The sequence below is a fragment of the Lissotriton vulgaris genome, chromosome 5 (genome assembly GCF_964263255.1).
Source record: "Lissotriton vulgaris chromosome 5, aLisVul1.2, whole genome shotgun sequence".
In the NCBI taxonomy this organism is placed as follows: Eukaryota; Metazoa; Chordata; class Amphibia; order Caudata; family Salamandridae; genus Lissotriton; species Lissotriton vulgaris.
Window position 1 is genome coordinate 377,420,567 of NC_141693.1, and position 14,064 is coordinate 377,434,630.

Consider the following 14,064-nt stretch of genomic DNA (forward strand, 5'->3'; position numbering starts at 1 on the left):
GGGTACTATGTCCCTGTACCAGGTGACAGGCACTGTGCAGTGCCTAACACGCAGTGCAGTGATATGCATGACATGCTCCTTTTCACATCGCAGTGGTGCTGCTGGCAGCAGCAACCGCTGCAATGTTAATGCCTGCAATCGTTCCGCCGCGGTCAGATTTTGACTGCGGAGCATGCTAATTGGAACGGCGGTCCTCCCGGGCAGTCTATTCCGCTACCATGGCGGTCAGGCTGATCTTCCGACTGCCATCCTAATAGACCCCATAGTTTTCAAGAATATCATTGTTGTAAATATTGTTTTCAATAATACATTTATTATCAATACTTAATTGATTATTAATTGTCTACATCATTTACCAAGTTATTTATCAGGTGTAGGTTGCTGGGTTTGTAGGGGTGCAGGGTGGGAAGTTAATTAACAATTATGAACCCTTTATTATTATACAATTGATTATTATTTTGTAAGTTATTTGTGCAGGTTAGTGAGTTTGTAGCGAAATAGGGTGGAAAGTTAATTGGTAATTAACAAAGTAATGAATAAATAATTCTTAATTAAGAACAGATTGATTAATGATTACATATTAATGTATTAAAATTTTATTAGCAATTGATTATGGCATTACGTATGGGCTGCTAGGTTTTGTGGGGTATAGCGTGGTAAGTTACTTAAGTAATACATAATTGCCAATTTGTTTTGATTGATAATTGATTATTAAATTGGTTAATAATGATGCTAATTGTTTAATTGTTTTTTTATATTTTTATACTTTTTTGTTTAGTTAATAAAGTTTATATTAAGATCTTTATTACATTCTTAGTGTTGTTTCATGTATGTTATGTGTATGAAGTGAGCCATTAACCCTATTGTTGCATAGACTGGAGCGGGAATAGTACATTTTACCTGTCTGTAGCCCAATGCTTTCCCTACTGTTGCACAGACTAAAATGAGACAAGTAAATGTTACCCCTCCTAAGTCCAACACTTTCCCTACTGCTGCACAGACTGGAATAGTGAATGTTACCTCTCTGAAGTGCAATGATTTCTGTGCTGTTGCACAGACTATATTGGGAATAGTAAATTGTACTCCTTGAGAGCCCAAAACTTTTTCTTTTGTTGCAAAGACTGGATTGGGAATAGTAAACGTTACACCTCTGACATCCAATGGTATCCCTACTGTTGCAAAGATATTGATTGAAAAAATTATGATTTAAAAATTAAATCTTTAAATAACAAAAATGAATAAAGAAAACTAAATAATTTCTCACCCTATTCCCTTACAAACTAAACATGTTGCTAAATTAGCAATCACTAATTATACTATACAAAATATAAATAAAAGAATCTGAAATTAAACCCAAGTAAATGAAAGAACAATTACTCAATTAAAACATTACATATTAACCATTTCAATGTCCATGTTCAAGATGGTTGTCATTGGGTTGTTTGAGTGCATGGTCAGTTGGAGGGTGTACTTGTGGATGATGGCGATGCCTCCTCCTGGTCAGTCGGTGCAGTCCTTGCAGGTGATTTTGTAGCCGTCAGGGATGGTGATGGCGATGTCCGGTCCGGATCAGGGGTTGATCTAGGTTTCCGTGAAGAAGGTGATGTCGGGAGAGGCGACCTCGAGGAGGTCCCAGATTTCTGTGGCGTGTTTGTGGAGGGATCGCACATTGAAGAGGATGCAGTTGAGTCATTCAAGTGTGCTGTTAGTCGGTTGGCGACAGGATGATCTGGCATGCTGGCATGGGTGAGGATGTGGCTGCAGTTCTGGCAGTAGACGGGTCCTTGGGTCTTCTTCGGTGATGCGAGGTGGTAGGCGGTATGAAGGCCATGAGTTGTAGGCGAGGAGGTTGGTGGCGTCATAGCGGTGGAAGGTCCTAGAACTAGGATACCAGGCGCTGAGAATGGTCCAGGCACAGACCAGTGCAGACAGGCCTATTTTTGGCACGCCAGCGGCTGCCATTTAGTTGTGCTGATGGGCTGGACAGCTGGGTGGCAGGAAATGTGGGAGCGGGAAGGGTCACTAGAGAGGGCGAGAAATGGGGATTACCTCAGCAGGGACGAGGGTGACAAACAAACTAAAGAAAAAGGTTAAAAAGGAAAAAGCTGAATAAAGGCTCTAAAACAGAAATCATAAAAGGGAGGCAGAGGGACAGTCCAGCAGCAGAGCAGTGATCATCTACCACTAGACCACCAGATACGAAGCTCAGGCAGGGGCTTGCGGGTGGAAGTGGGCCTCGACCAAGGGTCAGGAGCAGCAACAGGGGCAGCAGCAGCTACCAGGTGCAGCTTTGCTGTGAATGGAGCAAGTCCTCTAGAAAGTCAGTGTTTGCTACTTCCACTCCAATCTAAGTAACAGAAGGGAAAGTGTTGGATTTCAGAGGGGTTCAAATGGGCATTTCCACTCCAGTCTAAACAACAGTAGGGAAGATGTTGAACCTCTGAGGGGATCAAATTTACTATTCCCATTCCACCCTAAGCAAAAGCAGGGAAAGTGCTGAATTCCAGAGAGGTTAGAGTTGCTATTCCCACTGCAATGTAAGCAAAAGCTGGAAAAGTGTTGGGCTTCAGAGGAATTATATTTGCTATTCCCCCCCTAATATGTACAAAACAGAAGGAAAAGTATTGGACTTAAAAGAGGTTATATTTCCCATTCTCACTCCATCCTAAGCAACGGTAGGGAAAGTGTTGGACTTTGTAAGGGGTATATAAACTATCTCTGCCCCAATTAAGCAATAATAAGGAAAGCATAGGAATCGGATGTACTAGATTTACTGTTCCCACTCCAATTTAAGCAACAGTAGAGGACGTGCTGGACTTCAGAAAGGTTACATATAGCATTCCAATACAGTCATTAAAAATAAATATTTATATACCTAAAAACATAAAATGATCATCCATAGTTAAACTAGAAAATACGTATTGTATACATTTAAAAAAATGCACAAATTATTATAAATATACTAAATAAACGAATCATTAAATGAAATATTTAAATAAACATACGTAATATTCACTTCTCTTGCTACTACTGAAAAAACCGCAAGCACCAAGAAGATACATTAAAATATAAATACAAGAATAACATTTAAATAAATGAAACATATAAAAATAAATAAGGAATATAATATACACTTGCTGATATATAATGAAATTTTTTTCTTGCATATTCTAATAAAAGAATGTTTTCATTTTAAATATTCAATGAAGAAATTATGATTTATAAATTAAGTTTTTAAATAACAAAAAATTAATAAAGACAACTATTTTCATTTAAATATTTTCTCACCCTATTCCCCTGCAAACTGAACATGCTGCTAAATTAGGTATAACTAATTATACAATACAAAATATAAATTAAAAATCTGAAATTATACCCAAATAAATGAAAGAACAGGTAAACAATTAAAACATTACATACTAATCATTTATGTATTGATTTTACCTTACACTACTTAACATAAAAAATCAATTAGTTAAAATGTTATTAACCTCCCACCATATTCCCCCAAAAACCCAATATCCCACTACTAAATTATAAGCTACTTAAAATAGGTATTTGTAGATCGCACATTAACTCTTAGGCACCTTAGCACTAACAGATGTTTATTGTTACCCAACGGTACTCATTTTAACGACCTCAGATGGTTGAAAGGCTGCGTGGACCCGCCGGGCTTTGAACCTATGACCAAGAGATTGAAAACAGGGCCCTGCAGTGGATAAATTAATCCACTGAGCATCCAGATCCATCTAATTGCCTTTAAAAAATTCAATTACACATTCAAAATTGCAAACTATATTTAAAAAAGAGAATTTTACTAATATTATAATATATATATATATATATATATATATATCTATACTAATATATTAAATAGAGAGCCCAAACCGTTAAGGCGGGTAATCTCAGGAACCACAGCACCAATCACAACACTCAATACAGCGTTGGAAAGGGCAGTTGCAGCAGAAGGACATAGGCTATGTAGACGCCCACCATATACATTTAAAAGGTAAAAGAATCGTGCCTGCAAAGTAGTTCCTTGTGGGCGTGTCTGCGTTGTGCTGTGGGCGTGTGCTGGGGACATGACAAACGCTGGGGGCGTGTGGTACGTTCCGCCCTTCATGCCATGTCTCATATCGTGTGCTAATTCCACCCTGCTCCCTTTAAATACCCCTGCACCCCATAATCATAACCCACCCTTACTCCTTAAAATACCCCAACACCCTTAAACACTAACTCATCTTAACCCTATAAATATACCCTGTACATCAAAACCAAAACCTATCCCTAAACCCTAAAAATACCCCTGTACCCAAAAACGCCCAAACCTAGCCCTGAACCCTATAAATACCCCTGTACCTCAAAACTCAAACCTACCCCTGAACCCTAAAAATACCCCTGTACCCCAAACCTAGCCCTGAACCCTAAAATACCCCTGTACCCCCAAACCTAAACATAGCCCCACAACCCAAACCTACCCCTGAACCCAAAAAATACCCCTGTACCCCAAAACCCAAACCTAGCCCTGAACTCTAAAAATAACACTGTACTCCAAAACTATATCTGAACCCTTAAAATACCCAAACACCCCAAAACATATACCTCAGTACCCCAAAACATATACCCCTATACCCATACTTACCTTATCCAAACATTAAAAAAAAACATGCTTTTACCATTCATGCATTTACAACGAATTTCATTGTAAATGTATGCGTGGTAAAAGCATATAAAATGTAATGCCATGCGTTATAATGGCATTGCGGAGTCACAGTACTTTCGTAATGAAAGTATGCAGAGTGATGGTATGCGGAAAGAAAGTTGCGGAATAATGGGTGTTTACCCTCCCCCGGTAAGTACATTGGTGGCATGGCGGCCCACATCTCCAGCAACATACTCATATTTTTTCACCACCCATTTGAAAAATGCACAGGTCTCTCTCATTGATGGCAGCACCGACATACACTTTTTGACACACCTCCCGCCACAAGTTCTAGAATTGCAAACTTTAGAGCTGGGCAGCTACGTTCGAATCTCAGCATCAGCTCAACATCCTGTGATTCCAGGCAAATCGCTTTGTCTCCCTGTGCCTACCACAAATTAATGTGTTCTTCTGTAATGTAAATTGTGCTCATACCATGTTGTCGAGTTCGCGCTATATAATATTGCAAGGAAAAATAAAGTAGGGAATCTCGAGTTCACACACTACTGAACGCGCACTCTTAAGTGCATCAGCAGTGCACTGTGAATCGGAGAGTTTCACAGGCCTGTCACAGATAAGAAATGCTATGAGTGAGTGATAGTATTTCTAAAGCACACTTATGCCGAGGCGTCTTGGCGCTGTGCAGGGTAAGTAAGATTTTTCTGTCCAGTGTCCTATTGTGTAAAAAGCCAAGTCTTGACCTCCTTCCTGAACCTCCTGTGTTCAACAATTTGTCTTAGCTGCCGAGGTAATGTATTCCAGAGCCTCGAGGCTAGATGGGAGAAGCCCTTCCCGCCCCATCGTTGTTTTTTGATCTTAGAGACCATAGCCAGCCCTTGCGAGGCAGACCTCAGGGGTCGGGTTGGCAGGTACATCATGACTAGATGTTGAAGATCTGAGGCCCCTACACCAGCCAGGGCTTTATGCACCAAACAGAGCGCTTTGAAGTCTATCCGCCTCTGGACAGGGAGCCAATGTAGCTGCCTGATTGCCTGTGAGGTGGAATGGTATTTAGGCAGGTGAAGGAGCATCCTGGCTGCTGCATTCTGGATTGATTGCATCTTGGCCAGTTGAGCACACCCTGCTCCTAAATAGAGGGCATTTCCGTAGTCTAGTCTGGAAAGAATGGTGGCGATGATAACCGTTTTCCTAAGATGGTAAGGAATAAACGGCAGGATCTTTCTCAGGCCCTTAAGCATGGAAAAACAGGCAGAAACCACCTGATTCACCTGGGGCTTCCATGACAGATCTTTATCAAAGATAATCCCCAGGTTCCTTACTTTAGCCACTGGTACCGGACAGATTCCTGCCGATGTGGGCCACCAATTATGATTCCAGATAGACTCTTTCTGTCCGAACTCTAGGACTTACGTCTTTTCAGTGTTTAATTTTAAGAAGTTTGAGTTCATCCATTGCATGACTTGGGACATACAGCCAGCAAAGTCAGCAGCCATGGAATCCACGGAATGGGACACGGAGACAATCAGCTGAGTGTCATCAGCGTATGACACCAGCTTAAAGCCCAGATTCTTTATTAGCTTGGCCAGGGGGGAGACATAGATGTTAAATAGGGTGGGCGATAAGGCCGAAAACTGGGGGACACCCCCTGTCAAAACGAAATCCTACAAAACAATATACTACTGTCCGGCAGCAATTCATACCCGGACAACGTCGGGACGGGCTGCTAGTATATCCCACAGAGGACCCCGTCTTGGAAGAGACCTGCATAAATATTGGCAAATCGCTCTTCTACTAACCAAGGTATTGGTTACTTGCAGGCCCACCTTGAGTGAAGACCGGATAAACGGCTGCTGCAATTTACAGTCCGTGACAGCACAGAGACTCAGGATCACGGCATCACTGTGTCACGGCCCGATCTGGAGCTGAACTTGGGGTTAAGGCGTTGGGGACTGGAGGCGGCCCAGAACACCAGAAGTACGGGATCCACTGAGCAACCACTAGCCCTCCCCCACCTTCACTAAGCACAGCAGCGCTCACATGAGCACAATGTTAACTCCGTTACAGACACTAACCTGAACAATGGCAGCTGGGAAATGGAGTCCTAGATGAACCGGACTACACCAGCAAGCAAGTAAAAACTGAGCCTTCTTCATTCCAGCCAATGGGAATACCTTGGTAATTATGAAAGGAGGGAGGAAGTGCATCCCAAAGTAATCAGGCATCTGACGAAGGCTCTACGCCGAAATGCATTATGCCCTGTTATGCTGCTGTGAATAAAAGGCTGCCAAAGAATTCCCCGTGTGTCCTCTGCTCGTTTCCACGGAAGGGAGTTGTCCTGTATATTTTCATGCCCTGGCCAATTTCGCATGCACAGAGGACCCGTCTTGGAAGAGACCTGATTAAATATTGGCAAAATCGCTCTTCTACTAACCAAGGTATTGGTTACTTGCAGGCCCACCTTGAGTGAAGACCGGATAAACGGCTGCTGCAATTTACAGTCCGTGACTGCACAGAGACTCAGGATCACGGCATCACTGTGTCACGGCCCGGTCTGGAGCTGAACTTGGGGTTAAGGCGTTGGGGACTGGAGGCGGCCCTGAACACCAGAAGTACGGGATCCACTGAGCAACCACTAGCCCTCCCCCACCTTCACTAAGCACAGCAGCGCTCACATGAGCACAATGTTAACTCCGTTACAGACACTAACCTGAACAATGGCAGCTGGGAAATGGAGTCCTAGATGAACCGGACTACACCAGCAAGCAAGTAAAAACTAAGCCTTCTTCATTCCAGCCAATGGGAATACCTTGGTAATTATGAAAGGAGGGAGGAAGTGCATCCCAAAGTAATCAGGCATCTAACGAAAGCCCTACACCGAAATGCATTATGCCCTGTTATGCTGCTGTGAATAAAAGGCTGCCAAAGAATTCCCTGTGTATCCTCTGCTCGTTTCCACGGAAGGGAGTTGTCCTGTGTAAATATGTATCTATATATATATATCTATATATATATATATATATATATATATATATATATATATATATATATATATTTCCGCACTTGCGCCTTCACTGCAACAGACTTAAATTCTTGGCCATCTAACAGGAAAAACACGGAAGACCCAGAGTGCAGGTGAGTTTCTTTATTCCTCAGCACACCACGCCAGCATAACGTTTCGGCCTACACAGAGGCCTTGGTCACATGACGCACTGAGAGAGTTGCGAGAAATTTAAAGTGCTCATGCAACAACGACGGAAACATTTGATTGGTTACATTTAAAACAGTGGGAGTGTTTAACCGTGTTGGTTACTGATTTGCTTGCAATTGCAAAAACGGGGAACCAAACATTTTTACACAGTTGCCCTTCACTTTTATAACTGCCCCGGTCTCAAGACCACAACTCCTTTCGAGTGGTCCACCGGCGCGCATGCGCAGTGATCTAGATTCCCGGATGTAGAACGGGCTGACGCTTACGAATATCCCAGGTGAGGGCAATCATACTTGTTCTCATCCAATCAACGAGGATATTTAAACACTCTTCCCGCCTCACCTCGGTGCCTCCTCTTCGGCTCAGGACTACGCCGAGGGGTACCGACGGAGAGGTGAGTGTTGTGCTGGGTGTACCGACCATGAGCGTTGAATAGCCTAATTGCTACCTGTGAGTCCCTGAAGGGTAGGGTAACCGGTTATCTACAAATCTATACCGAGATACTTCCTGACCTACGACAATACCAATCGTAGGCTGCCCCTGACTATATGCTGAGGTACTACTCCCTCCAGGTTGAATTTAGGCATCGATAAGAGAGTACTTGACCATAAAGCAGTGTAGGGGGTATAGCTTTCTCCTTTACTCGGGTGCTTCGAATTTCATTACAATTATAAATTAGAATAACAAAGATAGACATCTTAGTGTCATCTCCTCACCACTTTGCAGGATCGACCATATTCTGGCTAATAATACTCTATCCTGCTCTGCCAGTATTGAACATAGTTTATGAATCTAGCATTAGATGCTACACCTACCTTTTTCTCCATGGTAAAGTGATCATGGTGGGCGGATTACAATCAAGTTGTATGCACATATTAATACATACCAATGGTACAAGACACCTTTGAGGCCTCTGAATGTGTCTTTTATATGCATTTCTTGTGCACAGAGCGGGGCCTCATCCTCCGAGCCGTTGCCGAGTGAGGTGAGGCTATACTCCCACAACTAGTTGGGTAAGTTTATCTGTTGGTTAAATTTTATAACAGAATTATTATGGCTGACCCTCAGGGCAACCGATATCTATATTATTGGCCGTCAAAAGCAGGACTGGCCCAGCTGAGTTCTTCTGATTCTCACCTCATGACGTAATAATTGTGTCCAGGACCGCACGTTTCCTGGTACTGAGCATGCACATCGACATAACATTGAGTGGATGTGTTTTTTCTCTTTTTCTCTTTGTTTGCAGGGATGGTATCCTCCACTTAATACAGAGTTTGCAAGGATACGGTAGGATCGTCCAACTGACCATACCTGATAGATACAACACAGTTTCAAAATTTAATTTGTTTTGCACCTTAAGTTTGAGTGTAACTTCGCAGTAGCATTATTGCAGCTTTGGCCCTGAAGAATGCCGGTGGACTTTTCACCTTAAGGCAGAAACATGTTGGCCTGTTTGACCACTTAGCAAAGAATACAGTGATTTTTTCACACTGTTCTTTCACTCTTTTTAACCTGACGTCTAGGTGAATACTTAATAAAATATTTTTTTGCCTCGATAGTCATTTTAATATCACTCACTAAATCCACTGCACTGTACCAGCACCGCCAGTGGCGAGGACACTCTCACTTTTTGAACCTTGGCCGTGTGATATCTAGCCAATACATCAAGGCATGGAGACACCGGCCAGGTTCTAGTCGTCCTAAATGACGATGCTCCGCCACGAGGGTGGGCTGATAGGACTTTGATTACATCCTCAGTGTCTCTTGACTGCTTGGGGGCTGGCTCGGGCATGTCCAGTTTTGATTGCTCCTGGTGAGAACCGTTAGGACTTAGCTGTACTTCAGACCGTCAAGTTTTTTATTGTTTCTTATAGTCTGAGTAGGGGTTTCGACTCTGATGGTCTATAAACTATTTACCCTTGACCCTCCTCTGAAAGTTAGTATTTTCTATGCCCAAGGATGGCCACCAGAGACAAAAAAAAACCAAATGTAGCCCAAATATCAGCCAGATATAGCCCAACTATAGCCCAAAGACAGAATGTCCCAGAGTGTTCTAAAGAACAAAAGTATGGCACACCTGAAGTCATCTTGATTGAAATAAAGTGGTAACACTTAATACATTTAATTTGAAAAGGAACAAAATGAGGGGTTTCATTTTGCCATAGAAATTTTATATATATATATATATATATATATATATATATATATATATATATATATATATATATATATATATATATATTCACTGAAAAAACCATAGGTTATAGACCATATATAGTTAGGAATTTGCATTTACAAAACCTTATTTTACTCATCCAAAACCATTGAAATTCCATATATAGTTAGTTGCACTAACTCATTTGAGATGTCATCAGTGATGTCACTGACCATGTCATGAATGATGTAATATGTGACATCATCAGCAGTGGATTGCGGGTGCGCGATATATAGTTAGTGCAACTAACTATATATGGAATTTCAATGGTTTTGTGTGAGTAAAATAAGGTTTTGTAAATGCGAATTCCTAACTATATATGGTCTATAACCTATGTTTTTTTCAGTGAATTTTCAAGGTTTTGTAAATGCTAATTCCTAACTATATATGGTCTATAACCGGGGTCTCCAACCGGTCGATCGCGAGCTACCGGTAGCTCGCGGAGACCCCGGGAGTAGCTCGCCTGGCCCTTGCTCTGATTGGAGGAGATCTGTGGATGGGGCGGGCCGGGCGAAGCGGATGACCCGATGACGCTCCTCCGATGACGCTCCTCTCCGGGAGCTGCAGACTCCTCTCGTGAGAGTCTGACGTCATCGCCAATTGAAAACGCGCGCTGGCATCGCACTCTCTGCCACTGTGCTACGGGTGCCAGCGCAGAGCTGTAGAGTGACTTCCACCGCCAGAAGCCGCCACTGCTGCAGGTAAGCTCGTTCTTTTCGTGCCTCTTCCCCCCCCCTCACATCTGGTGCCCCTCTGACCCCCGCCCGCTGAACACGCTCCGGCTGCTCTCCTGCCTCGCTCCCTCTCTTCCCAGCAGATAGACCCCCTCCCTCTGACCCCCGCTCGGGCTGCTACCCTGCCTCGCCAGACCCCCTCCCGCTGACCCCCGCTCGGGCTGCTCTCCTGCCTCGCCAGACTCCCTCCCCCTGACCCCCGCTCAGGTCTCCTGCCTCGCCAGACCCCCTCCCCGTGACCCCCGCTCGGGCTGCTCTCCTGCCTCGCCAGACCCCCTCCCGCTGACCCCCGCTCAGGTCTCCTGCCTCGCCAGACCCCCTCCCCCTGACCCCCGCTCAGGTCTCCTGCCTCGCCAGACCCCCTCCCCCTGACCCCCGCTCAGGTCTCCTGCCTCGCCAGACCCCCTCCCGCTGACCCCCGCTCAGGTCTCCTGCCTCGCCAGACCCCCTCCCGCTGACCCCCGCTCAGGTCTCCTGCCTCGCCAGACCCCCTCCCCCTGACCCCCGCTCAGGTCTCCTGCCTCGCCAGACCCCCTCCCCCTGACCCCCGCTCAGGTCTCCTGCCTCGCCAGACCCCCTCCCGCTGACCCCCGCTCAGGTCTCCTGCCTCGCCAGACCCCCTCCCGCTGACCCCCGCTCAGGTCTCCTGCCTCGCCAGACCCCCTCCCCCTGACCCCCGCTCAGGTCTCCTGCCTCGCCAGACCCCCTCCCGCTGACCCCCGCTCAGGTCTCCTGCCTCGCCAGACCCCCTCCCCCTGACCCCCGCTCAGGTCTCCTGCCTCGCCAGACCCCCTCCCCCTGACCCCCGCTCAGGTCTCCTGCCTCGCCAGACCCCCTCCCGCTGACCCCCGCTCAGGTCTCCTGCCTCGCCAGACCCCCTCCCGCTGACCCCCGCTCAGGTCTCCTGCCTCGCCAGACCCCCTCCCCCTGACCCCCGCTCAGGTCTCCTGCCTCGCCAGACCCCCTCCCGCTGACCCCCGCTCACAGGTCTGCTCGAACATAAAGGCTCAGTATAAGTGTAGTTAATAATTAGCTGGAAAGATAATTTCTTGTGGTAGGATGGCTGAGGCTTTGTGAAAGTGGCACATTGTGGAAGTAGAAAGGGCGCAGAAAGGGAAAGATACATTGTGGGAGGAAGAGGGCTCCCTACAGGTAGGGGGAGTTTGGTGATATATGCAAAGACTAGCTCTGGTAGCAGCGATGTTGGCACTAGATAGGTAAGGACTTTGTGTGGCAGTTGCAAGGTGGGCGCTACAGAAGAGCAACAAACTGTGGCAGTTGCAGGGTGGGTACTGTATGGAGAGGTAAATGTTGGTACTATCGAGGAACCGGGGCATCATAAAAAAGAAGCAAAGTTGGTGCTACATGGGCAGTAGCAGGGGTCACTAGTGTAGGGACTTTGGCATTATCGCAGGAGCATGGGGTATGAGCTGCACACTTCATTGAGAAGGGCCTTGCCACTTACACCAATTTATTATTGTTACTGTAAGATTAAAATCGAGGCTTTTTACCCTGTAACTGACGCCTACTGTACGTGCAACAGGAGACAGCCCTGCAACGATGAATGGGCCAGGCCTCACCCGTACTCCCAAGGCCTCGAAGGGGCGGCAATCTGAGGGGTAGCCCCGGGCGCCACAAGCTCTAGCTACGCCCCTGGGTGCTGCGGGAGAAAGTCGGGTCATCCAGTGCCCGTCTGCGGCACTTCGCGACCTGCCTGTTCACTGGTGGGCAAGAGCTAGGCTTCACCGAAGTACCCATAAGGGTGTCAGTCAGGGCTTCAATAAATGGAAGCAATGGCTCAGATGAGGCAGCTTTTAAGTGCGAAACCCCATTGACTGCGCATATAATCATTACAGCAAAAGATGCACTCTCCTTCATCGAGAGTCCAAGGGAAAAATCAACCCTGTGTATTGGAGGTATCCAGACCCCCTCCCCTGACCCCCGCTCGGCCTGCTCCCATTTTAAAGACTCCTGCTGTAGGGATAATTGGGGACCCGGCTGGGATGCTTCTTACACCCCCTGCAGAAGTACAGCCAGGCCTGGTTATTTAGGGCCCATTGTTATTGAGACCGAAGTGTGCAAATTCGTTTTGGGACAAGTGAGACTTGTAATTGTGTCATGCTTAATGTGCACTCTCTTCCCAGCAGCCAGACCCTCTCCCGCTGACCCCCGCTCGGGCTGCTCTCCTGCCTCGCCAGACCCCCTCCCGCTGACCCCCGCTCGGGCTGCTCTCCTGCCTCGCTCTCTGTCTTCCCAGCAGCCAGACCCCCTCTCGGGCTGCTCTCCTAGGTTACAGGTGAGCGAAGAGGAAAGAGCTAAACCTCCTTCACCAATGTCAAATCAATACCCACCCCACCCCAGAGAGCAGTATTTGTGATTGAAATGGGAAGTGATCTCTATGGGGCTGGGGCAGGGTGCCGTGGTTATAAATAATCAGCCTTGTTATACATGCTTTTAAACACCTTTAAAGCCTTAACATTCCTCCCGCTGACCCCTGCTCGGGCTGCTCTCCTGCCATGCCCCGCTCCCTCTCTTCCCAGTAGCCAGGGCCCCCTCACTCTGCCCCAGCCCAGGCTGCTGTTTTGGCCTCCTCCTTGCCTCCGCTCCTCTTCCCTTCCCGGGCTGCTGTTCCCTCACCTTATAGTCACATTGTACACAGAGCCGTCTGTAAAGTAAACTAGTGTGCTTTTGTATCATTTATTGGGCTTCATTTGCATGTTTTTCATATTACGTACCCCTAATGAGGAAGGCTTGCGTGAAATGTATTTTTGTTTGCGAGGCGTATTGTTACTTTATTGTACTGCGCATTTATTAATTACTTTGCAAGTTGGTGCCATAAAGTTCTCCTGCTTTGTAATGCATGCACTCGATTGCACAGTTTATATCGAACTAGTGAGTGGTATAACCTTGGTAAGGCTTCTGAGCATTGGGTAGTTTGTGGTTAGTTGTATGTTTGCCGTGTTCAAAGTAGCATGTGCATGTAGGTATGTTACTTACACACGCAAGCTATCAACCAAATGAATTACTTTCACTACAGCAGACACCGCACCTGGGGCAGGCAATCCATTATTGGATGGCCAGAAATGTGGGCTTGGGAGTCCCAGCATGAGCTGTCCTGCGGGCTATAAAGCGAAGATTTGATAAAGGTGTACTTTGACTAATCAGGGTTGACCGAGATGCAGCTGGGATGAGGACGGACTAAAAAGAAGTGGGCTGAGAGATGAAAAGCAAGGACATGTAGGAT

General features: G+C 45.9%; 1 protein-coding gene across 1 annotated transcript in view; it reads left to right on the top strand.

Moving 5' to 3' along the window:
• The window catches only part of NPHP4 (nephrocystin 4), a 1,007,060-nt gene that overhangs the window by 950,652 nt on the left and 42,344 nt on the right, over positions 1-14,064 (top strand). The window lies entirely within an intron of this gene.